Consider the following 16,764-nt stretch of genomic DNA (forward strand, 5'->3'; position numbering starts at 1 on the left):
CAAGGCTACCTCCACATCTAGTAATTCAGAATTGTTTTGAATAACCAGATCCAATTTCTAAACCAAGGCAGATTCACTTTGGGCCCTCGTTTTAGGTACAGCCAGAGACTGTGGAATTGTATAAAATTTCTGGGCATAGGAGACTCCATTTTGAAGCTCCGTTTTCTTTTCCAGCTAATGAACTCTTGGACTGGCCCAGAAGCGGCAATAGCTTTACAAGCAGTTGCTCATAACATTTCAACACAGTCAGACGCCTGGGTGTCAGTTAAGCATCCGACTCTCGATTTCGGCTCAGGTCATGATCTCACTACTCATGAGTTTGAGCCCCGCATCAGGCTCTGTGCTGACAACTCAGGGCCTGGAGCTTCCTTCAGATTCTCTGTCTCCCTGTCTCTCTCTGCCCCTCCCCTGCTCGCGTGCTCTCTCTCTCTCTCTCAAGATAAATAAACATTAAAAAAAAATTTCAACAGAGCAACTGGCATTTGGGTCATGTGAGGTAGGTAATGTTAATTAATACCAGGGATAGTTTCATTTGATAGCACCGATAATAAAATAATCAATAACAGTAATCAGAAGTGGCTTAACCAGTCAGCACCAAATTAGAAGGGGTTTTTTCTTCTCTTCTTTATCGAAATCATGTCATTGCTCCTTCCTTCTTTCTCTTAAAAAAAAAAAAAAAAATCCTTGCTTTCCCCCCATGAGCACTTTTCTGGTTACTCCAGACTCTCTGCTCCCCAAACTGCAATTCTGAGACCCAAAATAAAGGCCTTTGTTCTTTTTCAGTTTTGCCTTTTTTTTTTTTTTTTTTTCCCTTTCAGTTGACAAGACAAAGGTGCTCTGGTCACACCACAGCCCAGGACCTGAGACAGACAACACACTCACCTTGGGGACACCAACATTCTTTTCTTGTCCCCCCTGTAGCTGTGGACTGAAAAATCAGCCCAGCCTTGCTGTGTTCCTTGTGCCAAAGGAGTAGGAGCCAAAGAGAAAACAGGCAGGAGAGAACAATTTTGAGCAAGCTATTTACAGGCAGATTCACTTTCTTGCTTTCAAAACCTGAGCTATAAACCACCAGAAAACTGCAATTTTCAATCAAATGGCAAACGCTCATACTTATGGCTGGGGGATGTCAGCTTCCTGAGGATCTAAAATGGTGGGTACGACACGGGCTTTAGCCACCAACAAGTAGGAAAGAGAGAGGGCCTGGGGCTTGGCACAACCGTAGGGGGCCTTTTGTGTGTAAACGCAGCACCTAATTTAAGGCACGCACCTGAGGGGTCATCCACCAGCCCAGCCGGAAGCCAGAGCCCAATTCTCCGCTGCTCCCTTTTCGGCAGGAAGCCAGGACTCCAGGCCCAGCTGTCCCAGGCAACAGCCATTTGCTGCATCCAGTCAAGGGGGCAGCAAGAAACCACAGAAATCTAAAAGGGCAGAGAGAAAGTTTTCAGTCCAGGGGCCGGTGCCCTGACACCAGCTCGTTTACCCCTGCCCTGACCCTGGATGGGAGGCAGGATGGCCTCATTTTACAGGGGAATATTCATCTCTTGTGTTCAGAGCACTCTTGGGGATTTTCCGAGCGAGCAGCGGGGAAGGAGCTGGTCCAAAGCGATACCGTGCTTGCCCGGTCACTGTGGCCGACTGGGGCCTCAAAGAACCACTCTGGTACCAGCGACCATTGCCCTTTTGGAGTCTCCACACGCCCCCTTGTGGTCACTGCGCGCCCCTGCAGCTTCTGTCGCTCGGGTCACAGTCCCCGTTATCCCGGCCACACCCGGGGGTGCCGGAGACAGATGTGGCCCGGCGGGAGGCCCGGTCAGCCTTCCTCCCAGAGGCAGGTCTGGGCTGACTGAAGCACCATCCGGTCGACCGGGTGCGTCCGGGGCTCCACACAGGTGGAGGCGGCGGCAGCGCGGGACAGTCGCGAACGACCTCTGCCCCTCCCCTCCAGAACCGAAATCCGGGACGGCCGGCGCCCGCGGGGCCTAAGAAGTGCCTGACGCCTGGCGGTCGCTCCCCAGTTTCCCGGGAGGATCGGAGGGAGGCCACGGTGCGTGAGCGCAGGGAGCTGGGGGAGGTAGGGGCCGCGAGGGCTCGGAGGGCGCCCCGGCCAGGCCCGCAGCGCGCGCGGCTCCCCAAGGCGGCCCTGAGGTTCCGCGCCCCCTTACGGCCGGCGCGGTGCGCCCCGCAGGGAAGAAAAGGACAAGAAGACGGAGAAAGGGCCTTGCCTGGTGACTGCGTTTGTCTCCTTCGTCCCGACTCCGCGGTACTTTGCCCGCTTGCGCTGAGACAGGCTTGGGGAGGCAGTGCCCCCTGGTGGCCCCTGGCCGTCATGGCGACTGTCTTCTTCCTGGGCACCACTCGGGTTTCCCCCAGGTTTATTTTGTCCTCCTGAGCAAGCCAGTGCTTCCAGCCAGTCACACCTTCCTGGGGCGCGGGGGTACAAGAGGGGCACAATAACAACACAAAATAGCTTTTTTCTGGTTCAACCCCACCTGCAGAATTGTGGATACTGTAGACCGCGACAGGTTCCAACAATTAGTTCAACATACCCCAGGGAGTCTGGGCCACCTTGTGACATAAGCTGACCCTTTCTCTGTCCATTGGTCTCCCTCTATTCCCAATACTCAGCTCTGACCTTCAACATGGCCGCTGGCGGAGGCCCTCAGGGATAAAGCTCTGGTGCTCTGTGCCCCCTGAACTCAGCCTTACTCAAAAGTTGTCCTTTCCCTCTCACCTTAAGTGACTTCCCTTAGGACCCTCATGCAATTAGCCAGTCAGTATTATTCCACTGCCTCCCATGGGTCTCAAATTAGAATACCAAAACTAAAACCCTTGCTATATTGTCAAGGTACCTTTTTTTAAATTTTAATATTTTAAACCAACAGTGCTCTCGAATACTATTTTTTACTGAGAAAGTGCTAATTGGTTATAGAGGGGAAAAGCAGAGAATGAGGACATCTGGATTACCAGCCCTAGTGGTCACCAACCGACTTTGTGATTCTGGAGGTCTTTCTGTGCCTGGCTGGTCACCTGTTAAAATGGCAGGTAGTGAGGACAGAAGCCTGGAATAGTAGGGCCTGTGGTGTTCATATGGGGAGAGGGAAATGGAGATACCTGGAGAAGGAACTTGAAAAGGAGACAGTAGAGCAAAAGATGACAGAGTGGACATCATGGTGTTGTTTCAGCCCCACCCACCCCAGACGCTGAGCCCTGTAGTACATCGAGGATCTGGAACGGTGGGGTGACCAGGGAGGTGCTCATGAAGCCAGGCGTGGCCCTGAGGAGAGGGCACAATAGGTGTGGCAGACATCCAACCCAGACCTGGCGGAAGACATGGATGGATTTGTCCCCAAACACATGAGTAAAACTCCTGAGAACTTTCAGAAATGCCTGTGTCATTTGGGGTGGTGGTAGACACTGAGGTCCTATAGTTGTAAGGGACCCTGAAGTTGAAGAAATAAAGCTAATGGATGGACCCCAGATTAGCTGCTCCTGAGGATACCCAGGGCACACAGTCAGGCTTCATCTTGATCACTGGAATCCTGGTGCCATGCATATATACATCGTGCACTTTGCCACCCTCGGAATAGAACCAGTTTATTCATCAGGGAAATGGTGGAAGGGCATCAGTAGGGAAGTCTGGTGCCCATAGTTGGACATGGCCCCTCAGTGCTCCCTGCTGGTCTTGGAGACCCCAGAAGGCAGTGATGAGGCAACAACTGAAGAGCCCCCCACAGGCTGCTGAGCCTCTGCACAGGTCTAGAGATGTGTCCAGATATTCAGGAGGGAGAAAAATACAAACAGCTTTACCCAAGCTTGTGGAGATTCCTGATCACTCCATGTTTCTTGGAAAAAGGATGCCTGAAAGCACTCTATAAGTTTCCTTTCTCAGGCCTTAAGTTTCTAGGACTGTCTTCCTGGAGACTGTGGGGAGCAAACAATATCAGATGTGCCAGAATCTGGGACCTTCTCCAGACAGGAGCATGCAAGCTGGATCCAGCAGTTCCTGAAGCCCACTAGATCCATCCTGCCTTTCCAGTGACATGCTCCAGTAAATCCACTTTTGTGCTTCAGTGCAAGAGAGTAGGATTTTTCTTTACTCATAACCAAACGAGTCCTCTTGCGATATGAGAGCTTGCAGAGACTTCACAAATGATTGGATATGGGCCAACAAGAGGGCAACATCTCAGGCAATGGCAATATGAAGCGTGATTGATTGGGAGGACCCCAGTGCTCTTAAGAGCGACAGAAAAATTAGGTAGTTGGAGTACAAGTCTGTGCTTCTGAATTGTCGGTGTAGGCTGATCCAATAGACTTTAGATCACAAAAGGTCTGGTTTTACACTTTCATCTGGCAGGTTAGTCTCTCTTGCAATCACTAAACCCCTCCCACCCTTGCACTTCAGATATCGGAACTCCACACTTAATTTTGAAGTGTATTGGGTGCCTGGAAAAAAAAAAAAACCACACACACACACACACAATAATGAAATTCTACCCAAGTCCAAATGGCATGAACTAGCTACACACAAAGAGCAGAGGCCCCTGTGGATTGAGGATTATTAAACATGAAGTATGTTTGTCAGGAAAAACCTTTGTTTATATAAACAGTAGAAGCACCACCATGGTAACCCTGCTTGGTTTGCTCTGCAGCCCATAAAGGCCTCCCCACCAAAATCCCGCCTCCTTTTTCACTGCTAGCCTACATTTTTTAAAAACATCTCCAGCCAAAATTCCATGATCTGCCTGCTTGGTTTCCAGGCTCAGAAAATATCATTTTAAAAGTGCTGGGGAACTGGCTGAAACCACTGCCAAAGCTTCTAAATGAAAGCTCATTTCTCACACACACACACACTCTCACACACAAAGACACATTTTGTTTGCCAACTACAGTATGCTTTTCCTTTTTTATGCAACCCAAGTTTCCTTGGGCCCCACAGGCCTGCTGGGCCAATGAAATAACCTTAACATACGGCCAGCAGTAACCCACATTTGCTCTGGGTTTTTCTCCCACCTGCTCACAGAGGGCTTTGGCCTCCAAGGTACTGTTCCTGAGTAAGAGGTGTACTTCCATGAGGCCCTTGAACAAAGCCACTGCTTGACTATGCGGTGCAACCTCTCTCTGTGGTGGTGTCCACCCACAGAGCTCCCCCAACACCTCTATACTCTGCCCGAAAATCAGGCCACTTGGTGATGTGTGGTGAATCTGGGGAGAATTCCCTATTTTCCATTGTGTTCTTCTCAATTAACGCACCCCAAACCAGGCTGCTGTGCTCACTGTCTTATCGTCTTGTTGACATTTTTAGCAGAAGATGCCCCTGCCTTCCAAAGAACCCAGCCACACATCCAAGGGCTGGCCCACGTGGGGCACCTGGCTCTTCTCCAGCAGCTAAGCTCAAAGTCATCCTGTCTGATCCACAGGGCCTCACCTGAATAGGCTTCTGGGAGACCCAGCCCACCCATTCTCCACGTCCAAACACATCTGACCCATGTGGGGATCACCGAGTGGGGATCCCTGATCCACCTAACAAGAGAGGCCATTAGGAATGCAGCAGTGACAGCCGCCTTCTCGTCCGCAGCCCGAGGCAGAAGATCCAGGCTCAAGCACTGGGGAAAGGATGGCTCTACTCCGAAGAGAACAATAAATTGACATCAGATCATTTTCCAACAGCTTTTCCCACTTCTTCACATTTGCCACATTGCATTCTACATTCCAATTTCCAAAAGGACAGGAGCATGAATAATATAAGAGAAAGAAATAAAATTAACTGGAATCAAGAACTTTATCATTTTCAGGCATGAGATTTATGGCTGAGCATCGGGTATGGCTTTTACCCAAAATGTTCTCCTCAAGATACCAGGGAAACCAGACCTGCACGGACATAGTGATGTTGCAATAAATCGAGTTAAAGTCATTTATTAAGTTTGGTCAAATTCCGGGGTTTTTTTTTCTTGGCTTGCTATAGTTTTTGCTTAATTTTTAGAGTTCTGAATTTGATAGAGAATACATAGTTTCTTCTCTCTCGATTACCTACTTCCCATTCACATTTCTGGTAAGTTTTACCTTCCATATGCTACATGTATTACATATGTTACACATAGTACAGGATTAAAAGTCCTTTCTTACACATTCTCTCGAGTAACAAGTGTTTAAGAGCTTGAAGGCCCCAGTTCATTCTCAACTCAGGCTTCCATTCACACATTTCCAACTTAACCCAGGGTAGGTGGGAGCCAAAAATGACTTTTAGAGAAGGGCAAATTGGCTTCCCCTGGTGTGTTTCAGTCCAAGCTTCACACCGAGAAAATGATGCCTCTGCTTAGTTCTAGCCCCAACCAAGGAGCAGGAAGAGAAGGTACACAAATTTCTGCATCAATCAGGCCTTTTCCATCATTACTTTCTTCAAAGTGTATATATCGATACCAATTCCCACACCACTGCTGGGGGGAACAAAGGCAATAGGAAATGTAGATAAAATTAAATTTCCTTATAACTTGCAGCCCATTGACAGATACTTGAGGCGGGCAGAATATGACCTTCTTCCAGGGACTCCCAACTGTCTTGATGTTAATGCTTTGCTAGAGGGAAAAACAAACTGAGCTTGACAATTGCTAGGCCTCCAGGGTTCTGAGTCTTCTTTAGTATATCCTTTCGGGAACTTCCCCTTATCTTTACTTCCCCCAGTTCCCAAGTATGTAATCAGTCACTCATCACAATCCCAGGGCAGCTCTTTCTGCCCATGGGTCCTGTCCCTGTGCTTCAATAAAACCACCCTTTTTGTACCGAAGATGTTTCAATTCTTTCTTGGCCATTGGTTCCAGATCCCAACACTTCAGACCTCGTCATTTCGGTGTCTTATGTGCGGCTTTGAGTCTTCTTGTCTGGACTTTGAGCCTTGGTGCAAATTTGGTGAGTATTTCCTCTCCTCTCTCTTTACTTTCATTTCAGGGAGTATGGCCTTTTTGGAACACTCTCACGTCGTTTGCTCAGGCTGCAGTCCCCTAACCCATGGCTACTCTGTGGGGAGGAGAAAGCCTGCTTTTTGGCTGGAAATTAGTACCCTGGCCGGAATGGTAATAAGACCCAGAAACTTGATGCCTCTCTTTGTTTCTGTCCTTATACAAAAAGTGGTCAGTCTCGGTCACAGGACAGCCACCAAAGTCACAAGGATGGCTGCCAATCTTAAGACTCCCGTATGAGGGTTGCCTGTGTGGCTCAGTCGGTTGAGCGTCCGACTTCAGCTCAGGTCATGATCTTGTGGTTCGTGAATTTGAGCCCCGCGTCGGGCTCTGTGCTGACAGCTCAGAGCCTGGAGCCTGCTTCGGATTCTGTGTCCCCTCTCTCTCTGCCCCTCTCCCGCTCGTGCGCGCGCACGCTCTCTCTCTCTCTCTCTCTCAAAAATAAATAAATGTCAAAAAAAAAAAAAAAGTTTTCCTTCTCACTGGTCTAATGTGATCCCCTCCACATCTCTGGTCTAGCCGCTTCTGGTCCCAGGGGCCTCCAGTCAGAGCTGACCAATTCCCAACTAGGACCATTTCCTAGGAAGTTGGTTGTACAGACATGTGTGGGAATATTGCCTAGACCACGATGGATTTCTATCTTTACTGTTTCCTGTCAATGTCCTCTACTGACTACTTAAATTACAAAATTGGGTAATTTCACCTTGTAAAACTTTTCCAGTGTTTTCCATGGGTTAAAAACGGTGGGTTCTTACACAGCCTTCTCAGCAAGGCAAGCCAACGTGCAGCATGGCCTTCTCAGCAAGAATTCTTTCTCGGCTGTCGGCCCCAAACTCCCAACATTTCCACATCACCACCAAGCAATTAACTCAGTTCTGACCCTATCTGCGCAGAGATAGCATCAGATTCCACCGGGACTAACCTCACTCCAGGTGCCAATTGCATGCCCAGGCTGTCATCCATACTTCCAACAAGACTGGCTATAAATCAGAGGTTCCCACGGCCCCTTCCTTGGGTTTAATTGATTTGCTACAGCAGCTCACAGAACTCAGGAAACCCATATACTCGCTACATAACTGGTTTATTAGAAAGGATATTAAAGGATATGAATCAATAGCCAGATGATGTGATACCTGTACATAGGGCAAGGTATGCAGGGAGGGGCACACAGCCGCCCTGCCCTGTCCGGACACACCGCTCTTGCTGTACCTCCGTGTGTTCGCCAACCTCGAAGATCTCCAAACCACATCCTTTTGTGTCTTATGGAGGCTTCATCGCATAGGCATGAGTAATTCACTAGCCATTTTGACTGATTCTGCCTCCAGCCCCTCTCTCCTCTCTGGAAATCAAGGGGTGGAACTGAAAGTTCCAGTCATCTAATCACATGACTGTTTCCCCTGGCAACAAGCCCCCATCCTTAGGTGACCCAGGGGCTTTCACGTCACCTCAATAACATAACAAAGGACATTTAACAAAAGAGATAAACTTTAGGACATTTCTCACTTAGGAAATTCCTGGAATTTTAGGAACTCTGTGCAAGAAACTGGACAACCAAATATGTATTTATTATAAATCACAGCACCACAGCATGCAAGGTATTTTGCTCTTATTAGTTCACTCAGAGTCATATCTGCAGGGCACATAGTTAGTGCTCCTTCCTATACCATGGTCCAAACAATAGACTTAAGTAGGTGGGTCCATGAATATAAAGAGATAAGAAGCTATTGAACCGATGTAATGAATGTTTTCCCCTCCAGGGAGACAGAGAGCCACGAGGTTGTACAATTGATGTGGTTTGAAGTGGGGCTCAGGAGCCAATGGCCAAGAGAATTCTTGAGAATCTTCAGTGCAAAAAGGTTGTTTTTATTACAGCACGGGGACAGGACCCATGGGCAGAAAGAGCTGCACTGGGATTGTGAGGAGTGACTGATTCTATATGATCTTCTAACTTACGGAGGAGAGAGTGACGTTAGGGTCCCAGGAAATTGAGTCTATGGATTGCTGGAGATTGCTTTTTTCTTGTAAATCGTTAAGATAGTTCCAAGTTGATGGAGATTCATGTCCTGCAAAACTGTGATCTCTATCAGTTAACCATTTGTTTTTCCCTTTGTTCTTGGGGAGTCAGGAGTGCCTGAGGAATGTCACACATATCCCACCCAAGGGGGGGTGTTTTGGTGTATTAGCTTGTGCTTTGTCCTCAGCTTGCTTTTTGCCATCTCACCACAATGGACCCAATGAAGCTACGAGATCTAAAGACTAAAGACTGTTTCTTACAGTGTGTGGACTTTTGCCACCTACACACAGATCATCTTTGATGATTGTTAAAAATGCATATTCCTGGGCCACAACTCCACCCGCTGAATCATAATCTCAGGTATTGACCTAAGAATCTGCATCTTTTAATGGGCTCTTCGGACATGTTAAAATTTGAGAGCTACTTTCCCAAGGCCAAACAGGAGACATTGTGTCTAAGGGAGACGCGGTAGTCTCTTTTTGCAAAATTGTGCTCTCCTGGGAAACAGTGATGACCAGGATACCAATCAGGTCCTTTAGGAGTTAGAGTTGTACGGCTTTAAGCCCCAAGTTCACATCACCTAATGGCACAAAATCTCAAACCATGAATGTAGAAAGCAATCCTGGACTGGTTAATTCCTAGGCACCTCACAGAAATAAATGCAGACCTTCTCTGAAGAAAGAAGCCCCTTCAACCTAGGCCTCAAAGAATTCCCAAAAGTAATTCTCCGAGGAACTCACGGCTAAAACGAAAAAGCACACAAAGAAACAAGGCACCAGGAGTGAACATCAGCAGAAACAACGGGCAATCCAGATATTGGAAATGTCAGGTATAGACTTAAAAAGATAAGTCTGCATATCATATTTAAAGAAGTAAAAGACAAGGTTCAAAATAGCTTCAAGGGAGAGAAAATAGTGACCAAAGTTGAGAAATAACAAAAAGAATTTCTAAGCATATAGTTGAAATTCGAAAGTCAGTGGATTAACTATAATCAGGCACAAAGGACCCTTCTAGGGAGATAGAGTTATTTTGAAGGAAGTTTCCATTACCATTTTTATTCAAATTGTACTGGATGCCCCGGGCAGCAGAGTTAAGGCAATTTTTTTTTTTTAATGTGTAAGGATTAGTTGGGAAGAAACAAACCTGGTATTATTCATGGGTAAGAGAATAGTGCACATAGAAAATATCCACTAGAGTTAATAAATCAATTTAGCAAAGTTGCAGTGAACAAAAGTCAACATAGAGAATTTCATTGTATTTACTTTTTTTTTTAATATTTATTTTTGAAGGAGAGAGAGACAGAGTATGAGCGGGGGAGGGGCAGAAAAAGAGGGAGACACAGAATTGGAAGCAGGCGGCGGGGGGGGGGGGGGGGGGGGGGCGGGGCGCCTGGGTGGCTCAGTCAGTTGAACCTCCGACTTCAGCTCAGGTCATGATCTCACTGTCCGTGAGTTCGAGCCCCGCATTGGGCTCTGTGCTGACAGCTCTGAGCCTGGGGCCTATTTCAGATTCTGTGTCTCCCTCTCTCTCGGCCCTTCCCCCACTCATGCTCTCTCTCTCTCTCTCTCTCAAAAATAAATAAACATTAAAAAAAAAAAAAAAAAAAAGAATTGGAAACAGGCTCCAGGCTCTGAGCTGTCAGCACAGAGCCTGAGGCCAGGCTCAAACTCGTAAGCTGTGAGATCATGACCTGAGCCAAAGTCAGATGCTCAACCCCTTGAGCCACCCAGGCGCCCCCATTGTATTCTCTATACCAGCAACAAATTGTTAGAAAATTTAAATTTATGTCTTTGTAAAAAAACTTTTAAATACCATTTACAAGGACAACAAAAATTACTCGGAATAAATACAACAAAAGAGAACGCAAGTTCTCTGAATCCATTTGCTTGTGGCTACTGTAACAAGTTACCACAAATGTGAAGATTTAAAATAACAGAGATTTACTCTCTTAACAGTTCTGGAGACGGGAAGTCCAAACTCAGCATCACTGAGTTGAATTCAAGGTGTTGGTAGGGCCACATGCCCTCTGGAGACCCCAGAGCATCCATGTCTCGCCCCTTCAGTGGCTGGTGGCTGCATCGTTACAGTCGCTGCCCCTGCAGTCAAAATGCCTCACATCTTCTGCATCAATTCTTCCTCCCACTTAAAACGTCTTTACAAATTTGATTCTGTCATTTGCCTTTTTTTTTCTCACTTATGATAGCATGTCTGTGATTTGGGATTCTGAGCTTGTTTTTTGGAAAGTGCTTTGAGGCTTATATTGAAAGTTCCCTGCTCCAGAAAAAGATTTGGGTTGGCTTCTGCCAGGTGCCTGGAGGCTCCATCAACTCAGGATCACTGTAAAATAACCCCTCAGGTTGAGGCTTTTTTAGGACAAACAGGTAGGGCAAATGTCTGCACAAAACCTGCATGATTCTAGCTGTGGTAAGGAATTCCCGTGGGAGATTTATCCCCGATCCACCACAACCAAGGCTGAGGCCTGCCCTTTCCCTTGTCCTAACCCTCTCTGACATATTTCCTGGGTTACTCTTTTGCCAAGAATGTTTTCCATTCTGCTGACTTCCCACCTTTCTCTAGACTGTGGCTTTGTCTCCTGCCCGTCATGGGCAGCCCACTGGAATTGAAAAGATCTAGCCTCCAGGAGAGGAACAGATGCCCCCACCCCCCCAGAATTGCCACCAGCTTCCATACTTGTCACTTCTCTTCCTAGTGCTTTCTTACCTTTTGCTTCTGAGAACTTTTTTCTTGATAAGAGATTGTTTTCTTCTGCATTCCCATCCAACATTAACTTCTCTATCCCAGGAATTTCCTGTTACCTAGTCTCACTATTGCCAGAAATTCCTGCTGCCACCTCTCTACATATATGGGCCTGCAGTTTACATACAAGAATAGAGAAGGTAGGGTCCCAACCTTAGCTACAAGAGAGAGAAGCAAAAAGTTCTGGCAGAGAGGCACCACTACCTGGGTGCTCGTGGAGGCCAAAGGAAACACAAAATGGGTAATGGAAGAGAAAATGTATTGGTATGTGTACACGTATGTATTGAAGTAAACTATGGACTCTTGACTAGTTGTACAAATGAGGGCTTAAGTAGCAGTGCACGTTCTTTCCCTGATATGTATACGTTTATATAATTAATCAACTTGGCCCCTCCCCCTTCTAAGTATTCCACTTAAGACTATATGACTTTTATACTAAGGGGGATTGTGACTAAGGGAGAGAAACGGACAACACATAGAGAGAAATTTGTGAAATTTATCTCCTCTTCTTGGGAAGAGGGTGTGTCTTTATTTCAACAGGGATTCTTGCAACATATCAACCAGAATCATATCCTTTTTGATCCTCCTTGGAAATTTAAATATGGACACAAGGGTGAGTATAGATGCTGGGTAATCCCAAGGGTGAACTGCGCTGGACAATGTCTGTTGAGTATCTTGCACCAGCCCACCCTTCTAAGTTCTCCTTTCCACTGTATACCTATCCACAGAGATCCAATCAGATTTCACCAATGAGAGCCACTTGCACACAATCTGGAACAGGAAAGTAGAAATAAGTATTCTCCAGCGGCAAACCGCAAACAGGTTAATGGGCATCAGACAGCTAATGTGGGATCTGCCAACAGCTTCCACGCATCTTTCTGGCAGTCACCCACCCTGGTGCCACAAGACCTTCCAACAGTTGTGGCTCCTTGCAATTCCTACAAGGGCAGATTGCACAGGGGCCTCATTCCCCCTTCCCGAGGCCTCCTCATGGCTGTGTAAGCCCCAATTCCCCATATTAAATCCTTTCCCACTGGAAATGCCAGTCAGTAGTGATTTATGACTTCTTGACCAAACTCTAACTCAGCAAATAAAAGCACTCAAAGAAAATAAATTAAAATGCTATTTAGAGTGTAACTTAAGGTCAGCAAGTGGTTTATTAAGCAACTGCTATGGCAAAGTCATTGTGCTTAGGCAATGAGAAACACAAATATCGTGTAAGCAGAGCCCATGTGTCCACAGGACCTTCTCATATGGTGTGTGTGCCTAGTAGACCCACCAGGATGCTAGGCAGCTCAAGGTAAGAACGGAAAAGCAAGAGCTGGCTGTTACTTTTTGTGAAGGGTTATCCATTTAAATAATGATCCAAGTTTTGAAGCATCCTGTTTGGGCCTAAGTCAAGCCATAACAGATTCTTTAATTTAAAAAATAATGGGTGGCTCAGTCAGTTAAGTGTCCAACTTCTGCTCAGGTCATGATCTCACAGTCCGTGAGTTTGAGCCCCGTGTCGGGCTCTGTGCTGACAGCTCAGACCCTGGAGCCTGCTTTGGATTCTGTGTCTCCCTCTCTCTCTGCCCCTCCCCTGCTCATGCTCTCGGTCTCAAAAATAAATTAAAAAAAAAAAATAATAATAACTTAAAAATCAGCCTTGTCTTCTGATAGGATATCAACATTCTCTGAGCTGCCGTTCCTTAGTTTCAGCAATGTTGAGCCCAAAGGAACTGAGTGAGGACCAATAACATAGGAACATCACCTTTTGGGAAGGCCAAGTGGAGGAGACCAATATGTCTACAAGTCAACTAGCTTTTGTCTATTCTGGGGAACTCCAGACTCCATGCTTTACTCCCAGAACCAGGCATTCGCACACAAATTTACACAAATAGGTCTCTGCTGAGAAAATAACTCAAAGTACTTAAGTTATTAAGGTTGTATCAGTAAAATCAATTCTGCATTAAGAAGCCAGGGTATTTTTCCACTTCACTTAAAACATCAAAAAAAAAAGAAAGAAAAACAAAAACCCCCACACACATACATACATGCAAAAACCGTACATATGAAGAAGTTTTAAAATTAATTTGTTTCTTTCAAAGAAACACTTTGAACTTTAGTAACAATACATGGGTCCAAGTTAATAACCAAGAACACAAGATAAAAATCTTGTAAGGATTTCCCACAGTTCCTAGGTTTCTACACAGCAGCAAAAGTAAATTCAATTTTGGGTTTACCTTTTATTCAAAGGATAAATACAAAATTAGGAAGCAAGAGATAGAATTCAAGGCAAATGTGCTCAACATTTCAAAATAATTCTACATACAAAGTATGGGGGCAAAAAGCCCCCATGAACCAAACTGGTTAACTACATTCAAGTCTAACAGGAACTTGAATTTACTGCTATTTCCCTTGGCCAGGAACTAAAAGCCTTGTCTCAGGTATTTTCCATCCCATTAGGGGCACTGTTTGAAGACCAAGCTTTCTAATGAGTCCATCCCACATTGCACTTGCCATAGTAGAACATTCATGACTGATGCTGCCACACTGGCATCAGTGAGGACAACATGAAGACAGGAGTGTCACCTGAAAGGGCTTGTTGGCAGAAACAAACTGTAGTGACCCTGATACATCTAGACCTTTGCAACCAGGATGTTATAGGACAACCCAAAACTAATGGGTATCAACCTTTGGGTCTCACAAATTAAGAATGTATTAGGGGCACCTGGGTGGCTCAGTTGGTTACACATCCGACTCTGGATTTTGGCTCAGGTCATGATCTCACAGCCTGTGAGTTTGAACCCCATGTGGGGCTCCATACGGACAGCACAGAGCCTGCTTGAGATTCTCTCTCTCCCTCTCTCTGCCCCCCTCCCACTCACGTGTACCTTCTCACCCTCACTCTCTCTCAAAATAAATAAAGATAAAAAAAGAGAGAGAGAGAATATATTAGTTAAGTAGTACGAGGTCATTTGCCTTCTACTTATAATAAATCCAGAATTCTCAATGAGTACTTCTATCACAGGCTTTGGGAAGTCTGGCAATTCTCCTTCTAAGACCTTACCATATTTATCTCCATTCCAGAACATACAAAGCTGAGTGACAGAGGCAAAAATTAACTTCTAAAGATCCCCAAGGTATGCAATAGCTGTGAGTTCCAGGATATACCTTATTAGGCTCTATTTTTAAACTGTTGGATGCCTCTAAATCACTCTTTATACTGCAGAAATTAAAAGCATATGAAAACATGTCAAGAGCTTTCATCTTAATAAGTATAAACAGCCTTTTTAATCTTATACAAACCAAGGTAGACTGATAAGTGGGTGGAAGGAAATAACTACAATTCTATCCAAAAAGCATTTCTCTAATTGTTTACAAGCTCCATTTTTTATTCCATATTTTCAACTGCACATCCAGACTTCATTTTCAAAAATCTTTTGAAATACGAAAAGGTACATATGGCTACATAACACCATTAGGAGAAATACATTTGAGAAAACACAATAAGTGAACCTTGGAATTTCAGCCAACGAATCACATTAATAATATGAAGTTCAAAAACATGGCCTTTCAATCTTAGAAATAATCTCTTGTACACATGCTAACCAAAAAAAAAAGAACAATGAATTTTTCTGATTACACGCATACTTCTGGGGAACAGATCAGCTGGTTAAATAACCTGTAACCTGGCAATCTGTCTGTATATTATTACAAGATTAGTTTATAGCTCCAGGATGTTTAAGCTAATAAAGTTCCTACACCATTTTTTTTTTAAAAGGAAGAACTATTTACGTACAGAGATCAGTGAGGGAGACTTAACCCTTACTTCTTTCCTCATCCAAAAAACTGAAAGAATCCCTTTTTCTTAAATGCCACTCCCAGTGACAAACTGGCCTCTAAATTTTTAGGGAAATTATTTCTTGGCCTTTACTAAGTACTCGGTAAATACTTACTGATAGCCAATTGAGGTGAATTTAAAGATAACCATTTAATAAAAGTAAAGCTGGATTTTATGCCAAAACGCGGCCCATGGAAAAAGTGATCCGTGCTGTGTGGCAGCCCCAGGCTTTGCTGTAGAGCAACACGGAGACAGAGCTGAGAGACCAGGCTCAGTTCTATGGGAAGGCAAAACAGCACAGCTATTCATTCAAACCACCCTGGCAGAACTCTGTCTCCTGCAGAACACAGAGAGTGCTGTAAGCACCAGGGATAGAGATTTTAGCTTGCTGTTTATAAAAGGATCCTGTAAAAGGAAGCTTTGTTCTATAATTAACAGATTGCCAGATACTTCAGAAACTTTAGATTTAGAGGACAGGCTGTCTTGCTACTCACCCATTTTAAATATCCTTCTTTTGCAACTATCACTTAAGCAAAGTGTCGATCACTGTATACACCAGAAATCCGCTAGAAACACATTCTTACAAAAAAAATTCAAAACACTTGAGAAGGTACAGTATCTATGGAGTATGACATCAGAAAAAATAGAGCCTTTGCTTTATCTAATGATTCTTTCTAAAACAATTGGCAAGTTGAAGTGGAGACATGTAACTTTTGATTACATTTATGCAATCATCTCTTCTTTTAAAAAGCAACAGTAACGGATTAACTTCTAGCATTAGAGAAGTTTACTAACAACTAAACACTGGCTACATTCTTAGTGCAATACAATCTTTAACACATCTACCAACATGTACACACTTCAAATATTGGCAAATTGCTTCAAAATGTAATTCTCACTAAGTTTTGGTAACTTATTCACAGTTCACTGTTAGAGTTCTTGGACTTACAAGACATGAAGAAGAAATGACCAACTGGCTCAGGAAACTAAACATTCGTCTTAAAAGAACAGAAAACTGAAACAAAGCAAGGATTCTAAAATCTCCAGCTCACAAAAAGTATAACTTACACAAATATGAAAAGTTTTATTTAAGCGAAAACAAAATAGCCACAGAACATTTTAAAAAGCTAACAGGATCATTCCCATATTCATTCTGAGTACCGTAAGAAAGGTAATTCAAGAATTTCCTAAAATGTTCTCATTAGCCATTA

The 16,764-nt window shown here is 44.8% G+C and overlaps 1 long non-coding RNA gene across 1 annotated transcript; it reads left to right on the top strand.

The window, feature by feature from the left end:
- Nucleotides 1–1,809: 1,809 nt before the first annotated feature.
- Nucleotides 1,810–5,667, top strand: LOC115509729. The gene is made up of 2 exons (XR_003967470.1): nucleotides 1,810–2,047; nucleotides 5,421–5,667. It is a non-coding gene; the product is annotated as an uncharacterized LOC115509729 (long non-coding RNA).
- Nucleotides 5,668–16,764: the final 11,097 nt, after the last annotated feature.

The sequence above is a fragment of the Lynx canadensis genome, chromosome A3 (assembly GCF_007474595.2).
Source record: "Lynx canadensis isolate LIC74 chromosome A3, mLynCan4.pri.v2, whole genome shotgun sequence".
NCBI classification, from domain to species: domain Eukaryota; kingdom Metazoa; phylum Chordata; class Mammalia; order Carnivora; family Felidae; genus Lynx; species Lynx canadensis.